The sequence below is a fragment of the Larus michahellis genome, chromosome 2 (assembly GCF_964199755.1).
Source record: "Larus michahellis chromosome 2, bLarMic1.1, whole genome shotgun sequence".
NCBI lineage: Eukaryota > Metazoa > Chordata > Aves > Charadriiformes > Laridae > Larus > Larus michahellis.
The window spans coordinates 13,477,407-13,494,404 of NC_133897.1; positions in this window are offsets into that span (position 1 = coordinate 13,477,407).

A 16,998-nucleotide genomic window follows, 5' to 3' on the forward strand; every position below is an offset into this window, starting at 1 on the left:
GAAATAAAAATATGAATCCAGGATAAAGTTAAGACAAGTGTAATTTTAGGCTTAGCAAAATTGTAGGCATAAGGACATCCAGGCACAAAATATCAGTGATGCTCTTTCAGTATGTCCCAGTACACTATAGCAAGTTCAAATCCAAGATGGGTGTTGCTTCCCACTTATAAAAATGCCAGTTTTCTTGTGGCCCAGGTCTTTTCCTTTATTGGGATCTCAATGTTCAGAGGCAATATTGGACTTCAATGGAACTGGAAGCAAAGAATACGTTATTTAAATGTGTATATTTGGTGATATATTTTTTTTCAGCTTATAATTTTCAAACATAATGTTTGAAATGGAAAAATGGAAAAGGCTGGCTTTACCATGGTGGGATTAGGCATCCGGGAAGTGAGAAATCTGGAGCGAGCAGGTGAAAATCATGCAGAAATTTGGAAAGAGCGTGGTTTGGGATCTCTTGGGACTGGGAGAGGACAGACCCACGTACTCCATAAACCTGAACATCATTGCCTGTCCCCAAGTCCCCTCTTCCCACAGACCATGTGCCTTCTTGTTCCTTTTATATCCAGAAGCTCCCAGACTCACTATTCCTGAACCCGCCTTGTGCCTCCAACCCCACGTCCCACCCCTTTTTATTGCCCCAAAACCACTGTCTGCCCCCGCAGCTCTGCTACCCTGCCCTCCTCATCAATACACTTTGCTGCTGTCACAGCACTGAACAGATGGGTCAGAAACCTTGAGCCAGCTCAACGTTCCTCAGCATGGCTTCCAGGTTGAGACAATAGCGAAAAAATAATTTTCTGAGAACGCACGTGGAGCTGGGAAAAAAAGTAACTTTTTACCACATTCATATTACATTCCCTGTAATTTTATTTGATCTTACATTTGCTTAAGAATCTCTTTTCCTCTGAAACATCTGTTAAAATGAATTACGTTCTATAGCAGGATATGATTAGAAAAGTTACAATCTCTGCTATGAAGAGATTAAAAAATCTTTAATCTGACAGATTTTCATTTTAATCTCAAATGAGAACCATGATATTATGTGAAAATTCTAGCTCTGTTTTTCACATTCAGTCAATTGCTAAATCCATCAGTTTTTAAAAGACTATATTTCCTGTTCACCCAGCATCCCAGCTCACTCTTACCAACTATGAAACATGTATTTGTCACTTCTCTGAATACCTCGCCTCATAATTCCTGCATTTATTTGATCCTACGGTGGTTATGCCCACCTTCCCACAAGCCAGAATTATACAATATCCTTAAAAAAAACAATTTATGTGCTTTTCTTCTCCAAAGTTCTAAAAATACATGAGACAATATTTTTATCCAAGAACATTTAAAATAAGATTTACAATGTAGCTTCTTTAGCATCTTTCTGAAATTTTCAGGTTATAGTAAGGATACCCTTTTACCTCAGTTGCTGATACCATTGTCCCTTCCTGATCTCTCTTATTTCTCATATGTTTATAACGCCCCTTCTGTCTTGACTCATACAAACAGAAACACTTCTTATTCCTACACTGACATGTTCTGTAAGAAAATCAAGAGTAAAGGGCATCTGACCTAAAACAGTATAAAGAACAGCAAAATATTCTTCATATACGTGTCTTTATATACAAAAAGGTTGACTTTTGTTTGTCTAAGGTTTATAATCTGTAAACCCCATTTTTCAGCATCCTTATAAAAAATTTCTGTGTTTAAATTAACCTAACCTATTTACCTTGAGCATTCCTTCACCTTGTCCATAAGATTTATCATCAGAAGTTAAAAAACTCACTATGTGAAAGTGTAGTTCACCTTGTAAAATTCTGTTTAAAGATGTGGTTGCTGAGTATAGTGCTAAATTCTTGGGAAAGGCACAGCATAAAGACAGAAAAATTTTATTAGGGTTTCCAATGAGAGGAACACGAGGTAAAAAAAAGGAAAAAAGAAACAAATATTTCTTTTGTCCTCCAAATATCATTTGGTCCTCCAAATAAATCATATCTGCTTGTAAAAGACCCAATACATAACGGGATTTAAGTTCCATGACTGAACCACAGGAATAAACTTCCAATGCTTAAATTCTTCTGTTTGTCTCATACTTTGTCTATAAACAATCAAACAGATGCAATGAGTATTACAAACAGATACAATAAGTAATTAATGAGTAAGTCATAACAAATAATGTCTTTAATGCAGAATGTAAAACTCTTTTGGGGAGTCCTGATCCTATTAATTTTCTTGAGTTTAGCAAAACCTCCAAAAAACTTCAAGAATTAATCCCATTGTCAAATGTCAAACATCAAAATTATAATTAAGGTTGTCTACAACATACCTTGGATTTTCATTCACTAGGCTTTCAGAAAGTTGAAATGACCTGATCTGAATATGCTGAAAGAACAAAAAAAGAATCCCACCAGGTAAATTTACATTAGTATGTTTGACTTAAAATGTTTTACAGGCTGGAAAAGAATGAAGAGATTGGAAAAGCTGTTGCTTTTTCTTGCAGAGAACCAATCTGGCTTCCTTATTGCCTCAGTTTCACTAGGCTACACTCACTGGCACTGGTTCATTGGTGTGGATTGTTTACACCCTCGGATTTTGCCAAAAATATAAGCTGGAGATAGCTGCTCAGTAGGTGTTAGGATTCTTCCAAACCAAATACTTCAAAGTTGCACATTTGTTCTTAAATGCCCATAAGAATTTTTTTTTTGGAGAGCAAGTAAAAATTCACATATTTGAGCTATTGACAAACCAACCAGAAAATCTGAAACTCAGAAGAGTTTGTAACTCCAGGCTAACAGAGCCACTGAAACTACAAAGTAATGTGCTGAATGAGAGTCACATATTACATTTTTATTGTAACTCTACTATTTGGAAGAAACAGGTTGGGCATGGGTATAGTAGCGTGCTATCTCAGACACAAAAAAAGCAGAAAAAATGTAAGGGTTTTTTTTTGAGGGAGAAAGAGAGTAAAGAAAGAGACACATCATCCAAGAAACTATTTTACACTCTTTATTTTATATAAACACAACAAAGCCACCTAAAGTTTTTGACTTTTTGAACAGGTATGTTTAGGTATATCTGAAAATGTTAAATCTTCTGTGTCCCTCTGGAAGGAAGCTATTAATTCTCTTCATTGTCTCCTACAGTAATCTGTTGCCTGTTAAATAACCTGTTACCAGTTCTTGTATCTCTGCTTACAATACTGTTTGTAGCCTTCCCTGAAGGAACCTAAAATGTTGCTGCAAACACAACTACGAACACAACTGTAAATACCAAAGCTTACAAAAATAGCGGGTTACCTATTCTCCTTCATTTCCATCGTGTTGCTTCTTCCATTGTTCCATTTTCAGTGAATTGGAATGAGAGTAATCCGGAAAACATTCAGTCTGTCTCAGAGGGACCTGGACATATTTCTCCTTAGAGGAACGAATGACCTTCACAATCTTTATTAACTCTTCACATCCTGGCTATTATTTAACCCAGGAATGAAGTCCAAGGTTATTTTCCTTCTTCCCTCATACAATACATTACTCTGACTGGAGGCCAAGTAAATATTTTTCAGGACAAGAACTGATCTGCAGTATCTCTTGAGTATGCCTTCTTCTTGTGTCTGAGCAGTTTCTTGCAATAATGTTCATGTCATCAGACAATTGAAAAAAATGTTTAGGAAGATCCTTCCTTGAGAAGAGTATTCCTCAGAATAAGCACCTTACATTCATTGCTATAATTTCCAGCTTTTCCTTTCCTTTTGGCTATCTGTGTTTTATATGATATAGTGTGAAGAGTGATAGTCATGTGAATAAAAGCCAATAATTCACTCAGGAACCTCTGCTGACATCATAAAATGCACATCGTGCAACTTCAGTGATTTATGAATGGCAGCAGTTCTCCGAGAATGTGCTCAGATGGGTACTTATTTTGGAGTCTCGCTGTTATTTATTAGCTTGTAGCCTTCTGACTTTCATAAACCAATCGCTTTTTTTGCCATGTGCTTGCCTCTGTTTTACCCATAACATCCATGAAAACTTATATAGCATCAATGACTTCACATTCATGTTACAAAGTGCTATATGGAATGATCTCAACAAAAAGGATTTAGCAGAGTAATTAAAAATTCAGATTTATGGATGCTGTGTAACTGTAGGTCCTTTGGTTTTTTGGATTTTGGGGACACGCATGTTTTCACATGTTTTTCTTTAAAGATGAGACAGTTGAGGTCATTCTAATATCCTATATGTGTCAGGGAGAGCCATTTCTTTAATGGGCTTTTTCAGATACCAACCTGAGGTTTTTATGGATTTTCGTACCGATAAGCAACGTGTGGCTACTGTCCTACTTGCAAGGAGCTGGTGGCAGAGACATTTCTCACTGCCCTGGGTGAATCTCATATCATTTTATCCAAAAGTATTTTGATAGCTTTGAAGATCATCGAGAGGAAAGAGACCAAGTGGAAGAGCAAGTTTTCATCAGCTGCTTTCAAGGCTTCCCCAATAATGATTTTGACATGTAGGAAATTATATGGAGAGAGTTTTTTTACACAAATATCCAGTGGATCTGTTAGAGGAGTCCAATATCTGAAATAAAATTACTAATTACATAAGCAAATACCTAACAAAGCATGTTTCAGAGAGCACCAAGATGTTGCTAAAAGCAGCTAGCCAGAGCTTTAACTAACAATGCCGTTTTACATGTTACTACCCTTTTTCTACTAATCCCTGTTCATATGGCTGCAGTGCGAACGGACTGCGCACACCACGCTCAGGCTTGTAGGCCTATTTGATTGAGATGATTGAGATGGAGGTGCGTTGAAGACACCTGCTATGTACTCCATTACCCATTGTAGATTCATCTTCAGTGAATTAGGATGCAAACTCCCATTAAATTTTCACCTGTACAGGTAACATAATTAAGTCTTTCTTTATAATATTTAACTGTATTTTATGTTAGCTGTCAAACTTCCACTAGAAAACACTATAATTAGGTCTGCATTTTATGACATGCGATTTCACAGACTGAGTGAGAGTAGCAGAAGTTTTCACATTTGATTTGTCTTTGAAGAAAGCATGATCTGAAGAGCTGTTTGTAGTACCTTGTGTACTACAAGCTCCTGCCTGTAGCAATTAGCAATAAGTTCTCCCGCAGTCTATAACTGTAATTATTTCCTTTTTTCCAATTGAATGTGGGTTGCATATATTTATTTTCATACCTTTATTTTTTTTTATCATTGAAGCATTCCTTTCTTTCACGTACTTCATAACTTCGTATATTAGAAACCAAAAGTGAAGACACTTTTTTGGCATGATCTTCACCTCTTTTGCCTAGCTGGTAATAAACAATACAAGCCTTTTAGTGCATTTGAATTACTTGATTTTTCCTTTTCTTAAAACACTTTAATTGTCCTAATAGGCAAGTTGTTCCCTGATTTTGATTTTTGTCCCCTGTATTTGATTTTTAAATACTTTATAATGGCTTTTTTTTTTTTACAATAACAGTTTTATTCCATCAGTTTCACACTTTTTATTTACATGGGAGCTTAAAGAATATGCAGTACTTTTTTACTGCATTATAAATTATTACCTACTTGCTCACCAGCCAGCAGCAGGAATTACCCAGAGATCTTAAGCAAAGCTCTGTGGTTAGCAGTGTCTCTTCATAGAGTTCAGCTCAGCAGTTACTGCACCCCAAAGGCTGCATCATTTTCCCCTCTTGCTCCATTGGTGAGAATTGCTGATACTTTATTTACCTTATGGTTTTGATCCTGGCTATTCTTCTCACTGTCCCTGCCTGTAGAAACAGGGCTGCATTGTGTGGAGTAAACTGTCATGGGGAGAGAGGAAGATTTGTTTATAGAGTTACCATGTTTTGTCACGTCAGGGCTACAAAAGCAAGGGCAAAAGTAAAAGCAAAAAGGGACGGGCATAGCTGGTATATCCCAGTGGTATTTCTAACAGTGAGTGTAATTTTCCTTTGTTTAATAATTCAAAGGAACAAAACTAAAAATCACAAGACCTAAGTCCAGTGCTAAAGTATCAAGCTGTAAGAGAAGAAAAAAAAGAGAATTGTCTTTTCTAATGCTTGCGTGAGACCAGGCAAACCTTTGCAAGCTGCATTCACCAAGAAGATATTTGCCCTGCATGCTTAGAGTTGCCAGGTCCCATCTCCTCACCGAATGCTGAGAAATGCTGCTGCAATGCCAGAGCAAGGTCAGCAGTTAGGCAGAAGGACTGGAAAAGGGGTCTCCAAAAGGCGTCAGGGAGACCAGTGAGGATGTGTTCTGTTCTCAAGCTTCATTCAGAAGATGTCATCGTGTACTGCAGAACGAGAATAGGTTTCAAGTGATACTATTTCTCCTGGCTTTAAAGTCTGAGCTATCATCACTGTTCTTTAGCTCGATTTCCACTGTGCCCTAGCCAGTTCTATCAGACTGGTATGGAAACTCACTCACTCTTATTTTTCCTGCCAGATATGAAATACGCACTGAGGAAGCAGTAAAAATAATGTACAGGTATATGGAAATGAGTGTACAAAAATAGCAGAGAATGAACGTTACACTGAGAATTTCAGCATTTCTTGAATGCTGAGCTAGTAACTTCAGCTGCAGAATAGCAGGTTATTCTGTAAATTTAAATGTATAGACAGCAGGAGATTCCCTGAGGATATCTTTTTCTGAGCTACTTGCAGTTTGAAAACTTATTACACATCACTCATATTTTTACCAAAAGCTATTAGGTGCTGTTTAGAATGTGTAAGTGCTTCATTTATGCTTGTCTGTAGGTATAAGAACCAAATACTTCGTACTGGGTATACACTGGTTCATCTTTGAAGATGACTAGGAACTCATAATAGAGCAAAGGGATGGGGTTTAAACAGTGCAGATGTTGTCTATATAAGGCTTTTTGAGGAGCTCTGCGATGAGGACAGTTTTTCTGAAGCACAGATCGAAGCAGGCATATATACGTTAAATGTCATTTGACAGTTCTACATTATCAAAAGCCATCCTGCTCTGGCACATGCAAATAAACTCTGGAGGCTTTTCCAACAGGTACTACTGGTGCAGACCTTGTTTAATAGCTTTTATCCTGGGTTGACTTTTCTTCCTCCACCATTACTTAAAATAGATAAGTTAAAACCCCCTGAATCATTTTGTAACAGAAACATTGACACAGCCTTTCTGTAAAAGTATGTATGGCATAGTGGTAACATCAGTGTTGATGACAGATGTCATTAGTTTAATGACCACAGTTATCTATTGTCATTTTTAAGTGAGGGTACTTAATGGAGTTAAATCTACTTTCCTTAATGGCTAGAATTAAGCAACTGTCACATCTACATTAAGCATATTACCTGTAATTTGTAGAAAGAAACCTATAACTTGAATAATTACTCCTACTTAATATACCATTAACCAGAAATTGACCAAGACTTAGTAAAGTCTATTTGTGATTTCCAAATTTGTTTAACATCACTGTTTTGCCCCTCACATGAGACTTCATTAGTGTTTTATATTTAATTTGGCTGAAACAATCTGCAGTGAGCACTCCTTTGATTTGTGTACTGTGATGATAAAGTAAACTTGTAAATGGATAACATATGTAATATGCTTAAATATTTACATATTATTTATTCTGTAAGTACTGCTTTATTTTAGGGATGTGATTCTGAGACCATTGAAATTATCAGTAAGACAGTACTCAGCTTCAATAAGAATTAGATCTCTTAATTCTGCTTGCTGACTGTTCCTCCTACTTCATAGAATAGAATCAAATAGTAGAATCATAGAATAGAATCATATAGTAGAATCATAGAATAGTTTGGGTTGGAAGGGACTTTTAACGGTCATCTAGTCAACGCCCCTGCAATGAGCAGGGATAACTTCAACTAGATCAGGTTGCTCAGAGCCCCGTCCAACCTATCCTTGAATATTTCCAGGGATGGGGCATCTACCACCTCTCTGGGCAACTTGTTACAGTGTTTCACCACCCTCATTGTAAAAAATGTCTTCCTTATATCTAGTCTAAATCTACCTTCTTTTAGTTTAAAACCACTACCCCTTGTCCTGTTGCTACAGGCTCTGCTAAAAGGTCTGCCCCATCTTTCTTATAAGCCCCCTTTAAGTAGTGGAAGGCCGCAATAAGGTCTCCCCGGAGCTTTCTCTTCTCCAGGCTCAATAACCCCAACTCTCTCAGCCTGTCCTCATAGGAGAGGTGCTCCAGCCCTATGATCATCTTCGTGGCCCTCCTCTGTCCTGTGCTGAGGGCTCCAGAGCTCGATGCAGTACTCCAGGTGGGGTCTCCCCAGAGTGGAGTAGAAGGGCAGAATTATCTCCCTCAACCTGCTGGCCATGTTTCTTTTGATGCAGCCCAGGATGTGGTTGGCCTTCAGGGTTGTGAGCACACATTGCTGGCTCAAGTCCAGCTTTTCATCCACCAGTACCCCTAAGTCCTTCTTGGCAGGGCTACTGTCAATCCCTAAATCCCTGCATTCATCCTTTCAGCCTGTATTGATACCAGGGGTTGCCCCAAACCAGGTGCAAGACCTTGCACTTGGCCTTGTTGAATCTCATGAGGTTCACAGGGGCCCATTTTTCGAGCTTGTCCAGGTCCCTCTGGAAGGCATCCCACCTCTCAGGCATGTCAACCACACCACTCAGTTTGGTGTTATCTGCAAACATGCCGAGAGTGCACGCAATCCCACTGCCTGTCATTGATGAAGACATTGAACAGTCCTGGTCCCATTACGGACCCCTGAGTGACACCACTTGTCACTGATCTCCATTTGGACATTGAGCCATTGACCACTACCTTCAGGATGCAACCATTCAACCAATTCCTCATCCACTGAACAGTCCACCAATCAAATCCATGTCTCTCCAATTTAGAGAGAAGGGTGTTGTAGGAGACCATGTCAAAGGCCTTACAGAATTCCAGAGAGATGATATCCATAGCTCTCCCCTTGTCCACTGATGTAGTCACTCCATCACAGAAGGCCACTAGGTTGGTCAGGCAGGACTTGCCCTTGGTGATGCCATGGTGGCTGTCTTGAATCACCCCTCTGTCCTCCGTGTGCCTTAGCATAGCTTCAAGGAGGGTCTGTCCCATGATCTTCCCAGGCACAGAGGTGAGGCTGACAGTTTGATAGTTCCCAGGGCCCTCCTTTCTACCCTTTTTAAAAATGGGTGCAACGTTTCCCTTTTTCCAGTCATCAGGGACTTCATCTGACTGCCATGACCTTTCAAATATCACGGAGAGTGGCTTGGCAACCACATCAGCCAATTCCCTCAGGATTCTGGGATGCATCTCGTCAGGTTCCATAGATTTCTGTATGTTCAGGTTCCTCAGGTGGTTACAAACCTGATCTTCTCTTACAGTGCAAGAGATCTTGCTCGCTCAGTCCCTGTCTTGCAGTCCATCCACTTGAGAGGTGTGGGAAGAGACGTTGCCAGTGAAGACTGAGGCAAAAAATGAACCTTCTCCTCATCCATTTTTAGCAGTTTTCCAGTCTTGCTAATCAAGGGAGGTAGGCTTTCTTTGACTTTCCTTTTCTGGGTGACATACCGGTAGAAGCCCTTCTTATTATTCTTTCCATCCCTTGCCAAGTCCCTCCAGCTGCGCCTTGGCCTTTCTTAACTCATCCCTACACAACCGGGCAGAATCGCTATACTCTTCGCAGGATTCCTGTCCCTGCTTCCACTACCTGTGCATTTTCTTCTTGGCCTTTGACTCAGCCATGCTGGTCTCTTGCCTTCCTTCCCTGATTTCTTATATCTCAGGATCGAGAGCTCTTGCACTTTGTGGAAAGCGTTCTTAAAGATCTGCCGGCTCTGTTCTGCTCCCTTGTCCCTGAGGGCAGTTTCCCAGGGGGTCTTATTGACTAACTCCTTGAAGAGCTGGGAGTTTGCTTTCCTGCAATTCAGGATCCTGACTTTACTCTTCGCCTGACCCATATCCCTCAGGACTGCAAAGTAGACCGGTGTTCCACTACTTTTAGTCTTCTTCCAAATACAGTAGTGGCTTTAAAACATTTTATTTGAAAGAAAGAAAAAAATATCTATCAAATTGTCTTTCTTTTATATGTACTTATTTCTGTATTTTATTTTACATTTTAAGTGGAACAAATAATATTCTTTTAAAAACAGAGAAAGGCAACATACAAGGTAGGAATGAATTTGTAACTGAGAAGGAAAATCAGGGCAAACATAGCCAATTCCTACGCAGACAAAGACCCATTCACTCTAGGCTAATGCCAGAGTGCTTCCCTTCTCTAAATTTTACCTCAACGGTATGTGAAAAAAATCCTTGCCAATATATAAAGCTCAGCCATTCCTCTCTGTCTGAGTTCAGCTATATCCAATGTTAATCTTTTCTGTCTTTACTTTCCCCTTAAATCCAGGACAGAAAATAAAGGAGCTGCATCGGTTCTGCATGAATTCAGACTTCGATCAGAGTTATCGTTTATAAGAAGAAAGGTCACCAGGGTGGCTCTGCTCTCACACTGAGCCTGCATGCGGGCTTGAGGGGGCTCACTGAGGTGCCATGGGCTGGCTGAACCAGTGCTTGAATATTGCTGTCACCAAATTTTGTCCACAGTTAGGAATTTTTTTCTTAGCTGAATAAAATTTGCTCTTGAAATATATTCATTTTCTTAAAAGATTTTTTTCATATCTTCCTTGTCCTAATCCTTCCCCTCCTGTAGTTCACTGAAGTTGAAGATATCCTTCCCATGTTCTTTCTTTTCCTTTTCTCCTCTAACTAGAAAATCACTTTCTTTTAAGGACTTTGCTCTGCACTGAATTGTATACCAGCAAAAGAAAGGCTATTTTCTGACAATATCGAATTTATTTTATTATAGATTCTCCTTAAAATCTGTCTCTTAGCTTTTTAACACTTTCTGAAAATTCTGTAGTGCAAAAGTTTTAAGAACACAATATAAAAACAATATAAAACAGTATAAAAATTTTTAGAACCAAATAAAACTTTTTACATTGTGTATTTATATTACTAAACTTATTCTCCTGTATCTCGTCCAACACAATTCACTGTGGTTACTCAAGAAAGGAAAAATAGCAAAGGGTGGTGACAGAAAAGAGCAGGCATGTGTAGCTAACTCCTTAAAATCTCTGAACCAGAGGACAAAAAAAAGGTAGAATAACACTTATCATTCCACAAAAACATACAAATGTATGAAGTCAGTCTCTGAAGGCTTTTATAAATGCTGATTTTCAATAGACTTCATCACATAAGCTGAGAAGCTGATGCAGAGACAAGTCAAGTTTCTGTTTACTGTTGTTTAGGGTGCTCTCTTCATCCATTGTTTCTCTTCATTTCCAAAGGATGCAAAACATATTTGGAGTATCAAATAAATGATGCTTCTCTTAACAAGAAGAAAATATTATCCATACGCCACACCAGACTTTCAACACATTCCTTAAATGGAAGTTTAAAATTTAATATGAAGAAATATTCTGAATTAAACTTCTTCCTGTAGCGAATAGTATATAGTTGTCCCTGAGCCTAAGACCAAACTAAAGGGTTTAGTCACACTGCCATTTCCACATATTTTAATGGGAAGTTTGTCTGAATCAGGCTTAGGGCACCAGGTATCTTACTAAATTATCCCTTTATGTAGCACTATTAATGTAGGCTGATCCTTTCATCCGTGAACTGAGAAATTAAAAATATATTAATACCAAAGCCTTCATGATAACTGCATTGATGGACAACACATAGTTTATATTTAATCACCTCTTAGTCATAACATGTCATAATCATCCATCATGGCAGCAAGAAAATTGTCCAGCCTAACTCCTACGTTGAAGGTAGTAATGAAAATATAATAGGGGAAAAAAGTTCAAGGGGAAAACTCATTGCATAATTGATGTCATGGACTGGTGATCTTACAGGAGATGATGTCTGTATTCTGCATTGACATATTTTATTCAAGCACAGAGACGTGTGGAGAGGTATAGAAGATACATACCACTGACATTTCATGCTAAGCCTCTTGTATCAAAAATCTTGGGTTAACTCTCATAAAGCGAGCAATTTCATTGAACAACATAAAATATAATCTATCTGATATTTTTATCTTTCTCCTTAATTCTTCCAGATACCAGTATCTGTTTTAAAATTCTCAATAGAGAAGGAGGCTGCTACTTGCTATTTAGGAAAGACTTCTAGTCATCCTCTTTATTTCAAATACACCTCTCTCATTTTCTGCTCCTTCTGGGTGAATATGTGTGGTCATTCATCTAATCTACCTATATCCACCCAAAACTTAAGTCTCTGGTCCAAACTAATTCGGTGGGCTGATACTATCATCAGTAAAGGGAGACAAGCACTTCCTTAGCTCTATTCAGTTTTCCAGAAAGGGGAATGATTTGGTCTCTTAAGACTCCTAATTTTAAAACAACCAAAGTTAAGGATGCCAACCTTGTGTAACACTAAACAGCGTGAGCTCAAGGATAGACCAGGGCAAATTTTACCCAGGACAAACATTACTCTGATTTATCAGAACAAAGTTCTTTCATCTGCCTCTCCTGCTCTCCTATCTCATCGCCCAGGAGAGCACCATGCTATAGCGGGAAATTGCCCTGAAGTCAAGAGGAGGATCCAGTCTACTTCCTTCTCTTCCTTTAGTATTTTATTTAATGTACCGGCCAACACAGATCTCATGAACAGCCCTGATTTGCTTTCAAGCTGTCCTGAGCAGCTCTCCTGAAGTATATTCTGTGACTATAATCTATTTTGCGTATCTCTGAGGGTTTTATAGATGTAGATGACATTGACTGTAATTTATTTAGTTCTTGAGTGCATTGCCATGTAATAAATTATATGCTTTAAGAAGTTCTTTTGCTCTGTAGACGCTTTTTGTTCTCTTCCCCTTAACACTGAATTTTCTGTGTCATGTTCATTCTCTGACCTCTAGCAGCGTTTTCACTTTCCTAACTATGGCCCTGTTGCCAGCCTTTTCTAGGCAAAGGAGAGTTCATTTCAATGAACTTACTATCCAGCTGATGGAGTTAGCCCTGTACTTTTTGTTATTTGGCCACAGACCCATCCTTTGCTGTGGTTATTTCATTCCCAGCAGTACCCACTTTATAAGCACCAGGCCCAGTTTTATGCTGATAAGAACTTGCTACTTCAATGCAGAAACTTCAAAGCTGTCAGTGAATAATGGTATGAGTCATGGAGGCTACAAGGCATCCTCAGCAAGGACAAGTATAAAAAAGGTAAGAAAGTTCAAACTTCTTGATTTGTTAATATTTCTTTTTACTTATTGTCTGACATATTTTTACCCCAAAAATGAGCTCTTACTCTGAGTACACTGCAAATTATTTCCTTTACCTCCCCCCCCCCCCAACACTTTTGTAAAGCATATGGCTAATCCAGCCTGTGAAAACTTCCATTTATTTTAGAAATCGCGGACCTTTATGACTAATTTCCTGTGCCAAACTATAATTACTTTAATTCTACATTGCTGGAGAGAATTTGAAAACGGGATTTCTTTAGAACAAAATTAACTTATATAATGAGTGAAAAGATAAATCATATTAGCTTAATTAAAGTATATTAACATTTTTGTTGCGTATGAATAAAAAATCAGACACAATGAAAGCAGGTTTCTCATAAAGAGACAATTTATGGAGATTTATGAAGATTTTAGGAACTTGCAAAATTCCATTACTTAACATCTCTATTAAGATCTTTACAAGCATACATAATGAAAGACCTAATAAAAGATTTAATAAATGGACTTCTGTTTAAAGTCACATTGATTCAATATAAGAAAAGGATCTGGAAGTTAATTTATACGAAAGGGATAATCAGTAGTTAAAATAAAATGTTAGTCTTTTTTTTTCAAGATTGCTAAACAAACACAGAACAAGAAAATACTGCCTTAAAATGCTTTTAAAACTCAGTCCAGCACTGACTTCTTAAACATTTATTTTACTTTAAGTGTCAATGTTCTTCTGACCATGGATTACCTGAAAATCTATTAGGGGTAATCAAATCTCATTCAATAGGAATTCTCATTTAAAACTGAACCCGTTGGAGAGGCTACCCATAAATAAGCGTGATTTACCTGTCAGGAAAGTTAAGGCTAATGCATGTTATCTCAATGTTTCCTTGTTGTCTCCCAGTAATCTGCTTTCTCATGCTTTGACTAAAAGTTAAGAACCTAATGAATTATTTTTTAATTTTGTTTTTATGAAATAACCTGAAAAATGATGTAATACAAAAAGAAAATATCAACATTGTTGTGTTACTACACTTATGCCTGAATCCTTTTCTAATGCTTCGGCTATTTTTTTTTGCTATTCACGTATCTCAGAATTTTCCTAATGCATGGGGAAAAATTAGCTGGTGATAGAGGTGATGAGATGAATAAAATAAGCATTTAACATTTAACTGGACTGTGTACTCTACACCTCCTTTTTGCTCCAGTGAAGTACCTCCAGTACGCAGACTTTCTTTCTCATGATGCTCTAGAGGAGTGGAGTCTGCAGTTTCTGTCCGTTTTTCTAAGACATGTAAGATGTGGAAGTGAAGCTGGCGGATGAGTTGACAGCACAGTTCTGTCAGAACTTTAGAAAATGTGTAAGAATCTTATTGCCTGGATGAGGTTGCCTTCTAGAGTTTTATTGCTCTTTATGACAATACAGTGGTTATTTCTCGTAAAACAGGATATTGCTCATGTGCACGCAATAGCTTTCTCCGATCACTTATGACAATATATATGATCCAATGTAATTAATCTAGCTGCTTAATTTAAGAGAACTGGACTACCCTTCTAGATGCCTCCAGAGAAACTTCACTGTCTCCATTTTACATATATAACAATATTAAACGGTTGCTGTCTTCAGGAAGATTGTCTCAGTTCCGTCTCCCCACCTGCTTCCCTGCCCGGAGCAGGTACCTGGCTCCGGTATCCAATTTTGCAATGTTGTGTCTATATCTTGGCCACAAAAATGTGAAGTAAGAATGACATTGATTAAAAAAGCTATCTTGTGATGGTAAGGTGCACTCCCTTTCATTTCATATTCAAGGGCAATATAATGTCACTTTTGCTTTCAGGTTTACAATTCTAATATGTCAAAATCTATTTGGCAGAAATGATTAATCAGGATAGACCCTGAAACAGACAAACCCTTTTGTCCCAGCAGATCCTAAAATCTTTGCAAATTATGAAATTTTGAGCTTGTTGAGGCTGTCTTTTTGGCATAAAGACTTCATGGAGAAAAATTGTAATTAAATAGATATACATAACTCAAATAGGCTTTTTGAACATTGTGTTGAGATACACCGAATCTTAATTTGCTGTTAAAAGTTCATAAAGAGCATCCTTTGGCTGGCTTTGTCAGTGCCATACAGCCAATGCACGCTCGTGGAAAATGGAAATAATCCACTCTGCATGGAATAAATAAAATATAGAATAAAGAATACAAAGATATGTAGCAAAGCACACTGTCTGGCAAAGTCATCTTAGATGAGACAAAATAGTCAGGTCTTGATCTAAAAACTGAAAGCAGATACAGCAGGAATAACAGGATGTGGGACACGGAGAAGAGAAACCTCCGTTATTGCCATTCCACCATTTAAAGGGTTTATGTTGCTTTCTGCCTTTTGCCTTCATGCAGCTGCTTCAGCTGGCCAAGGGTGTTTGTCTCCGTATTGTCTAGAGAAAACATTCGTGGAGAAATCTGAAACATCTGTTGTTTGTCCTTCTACATTCTATGATTTAGAACAACATGTTAAACTAATGTGTAAATATATTCAAAAATCATAATCTCAAGGACTAAGCCCAGGAAGTAAGCAGCACAAGTGATGGCAATAATAATACAGTGCTCTGAGCTATTCTACTAAAAAAAATAAAGGCAATTTCTAGGCATAAAGAACCAGCATCAATTTATAAGCTAATTATATCCCACTGCTGGTGTTGCTCTCATCTCATGTTATGTGCTCTTTAGACTGAGGTGGGAACAGCATAAATATTTGACCTCCAAGCATCCTACCAGTGAATGAAATTCCTTCTCTGAAGGGCGGCAGGTGAGTATTAATTATCTTTCTGAAGACCTTCATATCCATTCTGGAGTTAGGAGCCCTCTCCCTTGTTATTTGCTAAGGATGAGCCCTAAGTGGTTGTATTTGCTAAGCTGGAGTTGGAAAATCTTTGCAGAAGTTCACAGTCCACTTCATATACCAGATGGCTTCAAGAAAGACAGTGTTATTACCACCGCTGCTAGAGAAAAAAAAAAAACAACAAACAGTTTAAATTAACAAATAGAGTAATTACAGTAGCCTGGCAGCACTGAATGTCTGTTAGTTCTCATAATGTGCACTCTGTTTTAGAAATTTTTGAATATGATCCCCATGAAAGAAGGAGGGAAACAGAATATGCATAAAGCATGACATGTAATGTATTGCATGATATATTCACAATTATAAAACTGAAACAAAATGTGTTGAGTAAGTTGGAAACAATATATTAGCATGTCTTTTTGAGATCAGAGATTATGTTGACTACGTTTGGTAACAGTACAGTAATGAATGATCAATCTCATGCTAAAAGGCAGTATTTGTTTTATATTTGCTTTCACAAACAAGGTAATATAAATATTCACAAATGTAAGATTTATTGCATGTATTTCCTGAAGAAAAAAATTACCACAGGATTGGTAGCCATTTTTCTAAAATATTAGCAAATTTTCAAACATTTTGTATTATTCCTCAAACTGAAGCTTTTTTAAGGTTTTTGAAAGGCATTTGAAAATGATAAGAAAAAAAAAAAAAGAGAAGGAAAGGAAAATAAACACTTGCCCTGGGTTTTCTAAACCTTACTTAAAAGAGTAAGAGGGGGAGAAGGTCTCTGACAGCTTGGAGTGGCTCAGGGGATTGGTAATGGGCTATGGAGTTATATACCTCTAGGTCACCATTTCAAATCTGGAGTGTTACTAATTAAAGACATAGCACACTCTGTTATTTGTATTTTTAAGGTCTATAAACT